Source organism: Lathyrus oleraceus, chromosome 3 (genome assembly GCF_024323335.1).
Source record: "Lathyrus oleraceus cultivar Zhongwan6 chromosome 3, CAAS_Psat_ZW6_1.0, whole genome shotgun sequence".
Classification (NCBI taxonomy): Eukaryota; Viridiplantae; Streptophyta; class Magnoliopsida; order Fabales; family Fabaceae; genus Lathyrus; species Lathyrus oleraceus.
Window position 1 is genome coordinate 5,488,565 of NC_066581.1, and position 8,649 is coordinate 5,497,213.

The 8,649-nt window shown below is 38.8% G+C and overlaps 1 non-coding gene across 1 annotated transcript; it reads right to left on the reverse strand.

Moving 5' to 3' along the window:
• Nucleotides 1-7,237: 7,237 nt before the first annotated feature.
• Nucleotides 7,238-7,344, reverse strand: LOC127133220 (small nucleolar RNA R71). Its single transcript, XR_007807209.1, has one exon. It is a non-coding gene; the product is annotated as a small nucleolar RNA R71 (small nucleolar RNA).
• Nucleotides 7,345-8,649: the final 1,305 nt, after the last annotated feature.

An 8,649-nucleotide genomic window follows, 5' to 3' on the forward strand; every position in this document is an offset into this window, starting at 1 on the left:
ATGGTGCAAATTATAGGAGATAGGGTCTATGGAGACCCAGTTTTGATTAGATGAATTCATCTGGCAAACCACCATCAACCAACTTGCTAACTTCCAATTCTCTTGACTTTCTAAGCTCATGGTAGATCATATATGCATAAGATGATGAATTTTGTAGTGTTCCTTTAGAAATTTGATCAATTGGTGAGATAGCTTGTTGGAGAAGTTTCTTAAGATACCCAGTCAAACTAGGGTTTCCAAGGCAAATCACCTCCAAATTCTTGAAGAATGCTTGATCAATATAACATGTAGAGATCATTAGGACTCATATATGATGTTTTGAAACATTGTGGATCCATCCTTGGTTGTGCTTTTAGCCATGAGGGTCTTAAACCCTAGATGTGAACTTGATAGAACAATGATGATCATGCCCTACCTACAAAAGAGTTAGGCAAATGCAAAGACATATTTTTGGTATTTTGGTTAGTAAAAATGATAATATACAAGTATGATACAATTACATGGTGCTTGGTGATCTCTCCCAAAACAAACCCAATGAACGAGGGGTAAGGAGGATGCCAAGGTATGATCCCAATGCTAATGCATATGATGAAATTGCATGAGGGATCTTAGGGTCAAAATTGGGGTCTTACAACTGCCTCTATTTAAGGAAATTCTAACTGAGGAGGTGAAGCTTAAAATATTCGTATCGACTCAGTAGAATGGGCTTAAATAACAACATAGAAACAAATTTTGGTTCCTAAGAGACCTCATGATGCATATGATATGAATGTAAAAGTGAATTCTCTGTGGGGGAAATATTGCCACAAAGGAAAAGAAATCAGAGAGACCGAATATCCGTGAGAGCATAATGCATTCCATAAGGAAAAACTCATTGGGGAGACAGAGACTTTGAGGGGGAAAATGATTATGTGTAGGCCAGGCTACAAATTTTAAAAACTGCTGGGGGACTCAGAGGAATTCCATGAAAATGGAAGGACTCAGCCAAGGAAACAAAACATCTGTAGGGGATACGAGTAGATCAGGGTAAAACTGTCATACTTGACTCATGCAGGAATAACGATTTCACTAAGGAAATGTGCACTCAACTCAACTGGGGAAGAAATAAACTTCAACACAGGAGGAGCAAACGTCTATTATCCACTACATGTTACTGGGTAAGGAGATAATAAAGATCTGACAGAGAGGACACCCGTCATCGGTTAGGATCAACATATCAAGGATGACTCGCTGAGAACCAATAGGAGGGGGTATTCATTACTGGTTACTGGGTAAGAATAGCCTTGCCGAGGAAAACTGTAGAAATAGGATTTACAACTACCAGTTACTGGGCAGAAGACCAAAGATGAGAATATCTGTCACCGGTTAGGGTGAACATATTAAGGATAGACTCAGAAGGGAAGAAAATTTGTCATTGGTTAAGATGAACATATCAATGATAGACTTTCCTGGGATGTCAAGGAGGATATCCGTCATCGGTTAAGATGAACATATCAAGGATAAACCAACTGAGCAAAAAGTAGGAATTACATCTATCTAATGCTGGATATAATACCATCAAAGAGAAAATCCGTCACCGGTTAGGATGAACATATCAAGGATAGACTCAGTTGAGGAGCAAAATAGGAATTACATCTATCAGTTATCGGATAGAATACCACAAAGAGAAAATCTATCATCGGTTAGGATGAACATATCAAGGATAAACTCTGTAAAGGGGAAAGAAAAGTAGGATTTACAACTACTGGTTACTAGGTAGAAGATCGCAAAGAGAAGGAAATTCGTCATCGGTTAGGATGAACATATCAAGGATTAGCTCTCTGGGGAACAAAATAGGGATTATAACTACCTTTTTACTGGGTAGAATACCAAAGATGAAAGTATTCGTCATCGATTAAGATGAACATATCAAGGATATTCTTTCGGGAAAAGAATGAATCCACTAGGGACTCTATTGATGAGGAAAACAGGGGTACCTTTGCCGGGTATTGGGCAAAAAGTAACAAACTGCAAACTAAGAAGAATATTACCAGTTACTAGGTAATAAACCCTTAGGGGACCCAAAGCATCTTCTAGGCAATAACTAGAAAGAAACGGTCAACCAAGACTCAACCCAATGAGGATATAACTCAAGGGGAGTGATTCCATCCAGATAATCCACTAGGGAGGAAACTAAAACAAAAATCTTCCACGGGGAAATAACTCAGTGGGGAAAGGAGAAAGGTTAAAGTCTTTCTGCTTAAGGGGCCGACACTCTACAATTGAAGGAGGACAGACGCCAGACTTGTATGGGGATAAAGTACCGCCATAACAGAGAATGAGAATCTTAAACAACGAATCAATAATGATGCGATTATGCAATTATGAGATTATATGAGTGTATATGTATATGTATATGTATATGTATATGTATATGTATATGTATATGTATATGTATATGTATATGTATATGTATATGTATATGTATATGTATATGTATATGTATATGTATATGTATATATGATGATTATGCTGACAAAACAATCGCAAATGATACAAAGGTGTCGCAAAAATTTGAATCATCGATACAACCCTCGGTCAATCCACAAAAGAGGGGAACAACTACCGGAGCAAAGGGATCAACATCCCAAAGACTCAATCCTAGCTGGCGAATGAGGAGATCTGCTGAGGAAAGGAAATGTTATCAAATCTGCGGGGAACACCATATTGAATGGGAGACAACCGTACAGAGGATAAATGTAAATAGCTGCTCAGGAACCAGGAGGAAACTCTGACTGGGGATCGAGCTGGATGGCGACTGGTGGAGAAACCAATGCAATCTACTGAGGAAACCAATCTTACTCTGTTGGAGATTAAAACCAACATCAACCCTGCTGAGGAATATACAAACTCCGCTGGGGAAAGTCCATAAACTCCGTTGGGGAACGAATCAACCAACTCGGCTGGGGATGACTGAAGGATTAACTGCTCGGGGGAACCATTAATGCTCCATATTTAGGACTTGTTGTTTTCGAAATGCTGTTGACACTTCTTTTTAATTGATTTAAAATCCTTGCTTTTATATGTTTAAGAAAAATGATTTTGATTAAAAAAATTAAATTCAAAAATGATCATAATAAAATTTAAACTATTTGGCTGAATTAAATAAGAGAGGAAACAATTGGACAAAAGCTCAACTTTATTTAATAGAATGGTAGTTTGTAAATGACAAGACTCCATAGATCTTTATAAAATTGAAAATGGTAATTTATATGGAAAAGGGTTACATTGAATACAAATGATCATTAATCCTTCCACCAACTCTTGATATCCGTTGTGCTTTTGGTCGCTATTGGGATGATGAATCGACGTCAACCCTTGTGCTCAACAAAGTTTCTCCAAAATTTGAAGATCAGCAGAATGCAATTACTTGCCATAATCCCTAATTTTTGCATCAGTTTCCCCAGGGTGGGGTACTCAACTTATCGGGAGAATTCTTTCTGTTTTATGTCTCTAATTTTTTTCCGGATCTCCCTTTCGGGTTTTCAATCCACCGAGACGTTCATTTTTGCCTAAGCCGCCCTTTCGGGTTTTCAACTTAGCGAGTTATTCTTTTCTTTTTTAGGCGAAGTATTTCTTGACTGCATCTGCGTTCACAGGGCGAGTGAACTCTTCACCATCCATAGTTTTAAGAATCAATGCACCGCCTGAAAAGGCTCTCTTAACAACATATGAGCCTTCATTATTAGGAGTCCATTTGTCCCTAGAATTTGGTTTAAACGATAAAATCTTCTTGAGCACAAGGTCACCTTCCCTGAATACACGAGGTCTGACCTTCTTTTCAAAAGCTTTCTTCATCCTTTGCTGATATAGCTGACCATGACACATGGCAGTCAATCTTTTCTCTTCTATTAAATTCAGCTGATCAAACCTGGTCTGACACCATTCAGCCTAAGTCAACTTGGCTTCCATGAGCACACGCAACGACAGAATCTCAACCTCTACGAGGAGCACTGCTTCCATACCATATACTAGAGATAAAGGGGTTGCCCCTGTTGAAATGCGAGTGGATGTACGATACCCGTGCAAAGCAAATGCGAGCATCTCATGCCAATCCTTATATGTTACAACCATCTTCTGAATAATCTTCATGATGTTCTTATTCGCAGCTTCAACAGCCCCATTCATCTTAGGTCTGTAGGGAGAAGAATTATGATGTGCAATCTTGAAGTCTTTACAAAGAGCTTCCACCATATTATCATTCAATTTCGATCCATTATCAATAATGATCTTAATTGGCACACCATAACGGCATATGATCTGATTCTTGATAAACCTTACAACAACTTACTTGGTTACATTCGCATACGATGTCGCTTCAACCCATTTTGTGAAGTAGTGAATTGCCACCAAAACGAAACAGCGTCCATTCGAAGCTTTAGGCTCAATCATGCCAATCATATCAATTCCCCACATGGAAAAGGGCCATGGGGAGGAAATGACATTCAACAGTGTCAGAGGCATATGAATCTTATCTACATTGTGGCATTTATTTACAAACTTGCAACAGTTAGATTCCACTGTCATCCAATAGTAATCTGCTCGCAACATCTTCTTCGCCATTGCATGTCCATTGGAATGAGTACCAAAGTAACCTTGATGGACTTCAGTCATCAATAGGTCTGCTTCGTGTCTATCCACGCATCTGAGCAGGACCATATCGAAATTTCTCTTGTACAATACCTATCTATTTAGGTAGAAGTTGGCGGCTAATCTCCTCAAAGTCTTCTTATCTTTCACAGATGCCCCAGACGGGTAAATCTGACTTTGGAGGAAACACTTGATGTCGTAATACCACGACTTTTCCTCTTTGATCTTGATAACACTAAAATTCACCGTATTTTCGACTCCGATTTCGCATGCATTTTAGTAGTTTTATTGTCATTTTATTGTGTTATTACTATGTTTCTCTTTGTTTTCAGGTTTTTACTTTAATCGGAGCCCCGGTCGAGAAAAGGAGTGAAAAAGAGCTAAAAACCCTAAAATTCAGCATTTTGTACTTGTGGCTCCCACTGTGGTTGGCGCCATAGACCCTGCCATGAAGTTTCCTAGCTCAACTTCCCTCAACTGCCACGTTCCCCACTACTTCCACTAAGGCGCCTCAGATTGGCCTTGTGGCGGGCGCCATGGCCTTGTGGCGGGCGCCACAAGAGGAAACGTTTTCCCTCCCATTTTCAAGTTGAAGGGCATCCTTGTCATTTCCATCATTTTACTCTCCTATAAATAGAGACTCGAAATCACTTATTCAATCATCCAAACTTAGAGCAGAGGCAAGCTTAGAGCAAACTTTGTTTCACTTAGGCATATGTTCAGTATTTTAAAGTGGTAATCGCTTCGCATTGGGGTGTTACCACAATTGTGTAATCGAGTTTTGTGTTCGAGTCTGTAATCGAGTTTGGAGCACTTTGAAAGGAAGTTAATCCTGTCGCCATTTTCATTTCCGCTTTGCACTTTATTCAACCCTCCGATTGGAGCAGGTTTTTATTACTTTGCCTTTACTTTATTTATTTCTCGCACTCGCTTTACTTTATTTATTTCCCGCACTCCCTTTACTTTATTTATTTCCCGCACTCGCTTTACTTTATTTATTTTCCGCACTCGCTTTACTTTTATTTATTTCCCGCACTCGCTTTACTTTATTTATTTCCCGCACTCGCTTTACTTTATTTATTTCTTGCACTCGCTTTAAATTATTTATTTTCCGCACTCGCTTTAAATTATTTATTTTCCGCACTCGCTTTAAATTATTTATTTTCCGCACTCGCACTACTTTTATTTATTTTCCGCGCTCGCACTACTTTTATTTACTTCCGCACTCGCACTACTTTTATTTAAATTAATGCACTTTTACTTTACCATGTCTAACTAAACCTATAAGGTTAGAATGAAAGGATCGTAATTGAACCGATAATCTGTACAATTGTTCGTAGAAACACTTAAGGGCTATTTTAACTTTCAACTTAAGTTTTCCCGCACTTAATTTCTGTTGGGTAAGATCGAAAGTCGTCCAACGTCTATTTAAACTTAATTGTTTTTAACTATTTCAAAAACATCGGAAGCGCTTTGTTTAGTTCATTAGGAGTCTTAATTTAAGAAGAAAAGAGATTTTAAAACTATTTTCGGACGCGTTTATAAGTTTAGAGTCTGGTTCGTGAGAACCTCTTTTGGTTAAGAAATCCAGGTTAAAATACTTTTCAACTTAGTCAAGATACTATATTTCTTAAAAATAGATTTACTACTCTAACGCAATGCGCGCCTTTTTATAAGTGACAATAAGAGGGTTTGATTAGGGAGTACAACTCGGTTCTGAATACGCGAAAGCGACAGTTCCCGTTAAATTGGTTCTTTTCAAAGTAGGAAACACTGCCCATAAGTAGTTCTATTAGCAAGTACTTGGATTATTAATTGATTATGTGAATTACATTCGACCCTGTCTTTATTAATTGAACTTTACTCAATACTTTACTTTTCATTGCACACTCTAAAAACACCTATTTTGATTGCCTTTGATAAACACCATAACAATAGATAACGATAGATTGACACTTGGTCTCTGTGGATTCGACAATCTTTTATATTACTCTAACGCGTTCGTATATTTGCGAAAAGCACGCATCAAGTTTTTGGCGTCGTTGCCGGGGAACAATTTCGTCAAATTTCATTTCCCTGTTGTTATATCGTTTAGACTTAGGCTATTTCCCGCCGGTCAATGCGAAGAACTCGCAGCACCGGAAGTTTAAGCTTAGTATATCCTCTAGCGTAACTTGAACGTTACGCTCCCGCACGTTTATTCTTTCATAGAATTAAGAGAGTTATAGCCGAAGATCAAAACCAAAGACCTCTTAAGGATTTCTCTCAACCATCCAACGAAGAACCTAGTTCTAGTATAGTAAACCCAACCATCCCAGCTAATAATTTTGAACTTAAACCTTCTCTGTTGCAACTAGTGCAACAGAGACTATTCGCAGGTCTCGCTACTGAGAACCCAAACCAACATTTAAAAATATTTCTTCAATTAGCAGACACTTTTAAAACCAATGGAGCTTCTCCTGAGGCAATACATTTAAGATTATTCCCTTTTTCCCTCAGAGATAAAGCCCTATCATGGTTAGATTCCCTTCCACCCAATTCCATTACGACTTGGGATAACCTTAGAAGAGTATTTCTTGCTAGATATTTTCCCCCAAGTAAGACCGTCGTTCTTCGAAACCATATAACTAGATTTACCCAAAACCAAGGAGAATCGTTGTTCGAAGCTTGGGAGAGATATAAAGAGTTGTTACGAGCATGCCCACATCATGGTTTAGAAAATTGGTTAATCATTCAAACCTTCTATAATGGACTTCACTATAACACCAAGATGACCATCGACGCTGCCGCAGGCGGTGCTCTGATGAACAAACCTTACCCTGAAGCTAGTGCCCTCATCAAAGATATGGCTCAAAACCATCAATCATGGGGAGTCAAACGAGCGACAGTTGAGAAGAAAGAAGCCCAAGGAGAAGTGCATGAACTAAGCTCTATAGACATGATGCAAGCTAAAATGGACGAATTAGCCCTTAAGGTCGAGCATATGTGCATAAATCCGAATACTGTAGCCGCAGTTTCGTCGGATTGTGAGATATGTGAAACCAAAGGACACCAATCTGCAGAATGCAGTCTATTAAACGAAACCCACTATGAGCAAGTGAACTACACCCAAGGGAACCCATATTCGAATACCTATAACCCTGGATGGAGGAATCACCCGAACTTCTCCTATAAAAACAATAACCCAATCCAAAATAATGCACCTCCTAGACCTAGTTATCAAGCCCCAAGATCAAATCAACCTATGCAACCTGTGCCACCAAAGCCGAGCCTTGAGAAAATTATGGAAAATTTTATCACCGCTCAAACCCAACAAAATAAAGAGTTCATGAACCAAAACATTCATGTTAATGAACTGATTACCCAGTTAGGAACCAAGGTTGACCAAATAGTTACTCATACCAAGATGCTTGAAACCCAGATCTCTCAGGTAGCTTTAAACCAAGCCCCTCAGACCACACCTGGAGGACAGTTCCCTGGACAACCTCAACAAAATCCGAGAGGACAAGCCAATGCCATTACCCTACGAAGTGGGAACGCTTATGATGAGCCACCAAACCCTAGATTGAGTGAACCCAAAACTTCTAAGGAATGTACCAAACCCACGGACGAAGTAAAGGAACCATAGGAATCTGAAAACCAGGAAGGTCGAGAAAAAGGAGAAGAACCTAAAGATAAAACTTACGTACCACCCCCGCCATATAAACCACCTATACCATATCCGCAAAGACTCAAACAAACCCAGATCAATAACCAGTATCAAAAATTTATTAAAGTTATAGAAAAACTTCATGTAGAAATCCCTTTCATAGAAGCCATCACCCAAATACCTTCTTATGCAAAGTTTCTCAAAGACATCCTTACCAACAAACCTAGACTTGACGATCCGAAGCCTTTGGAATGTAATGCTATTTCCGAGAATAAATTAGCCAAAAAAGATAAAGATCCTGGAAATTTCTCCATTCCTTGTCTTTTGGGAAGTCATGTCATCTAAAAAGCTTTTATAGACTTAGGAGCTAG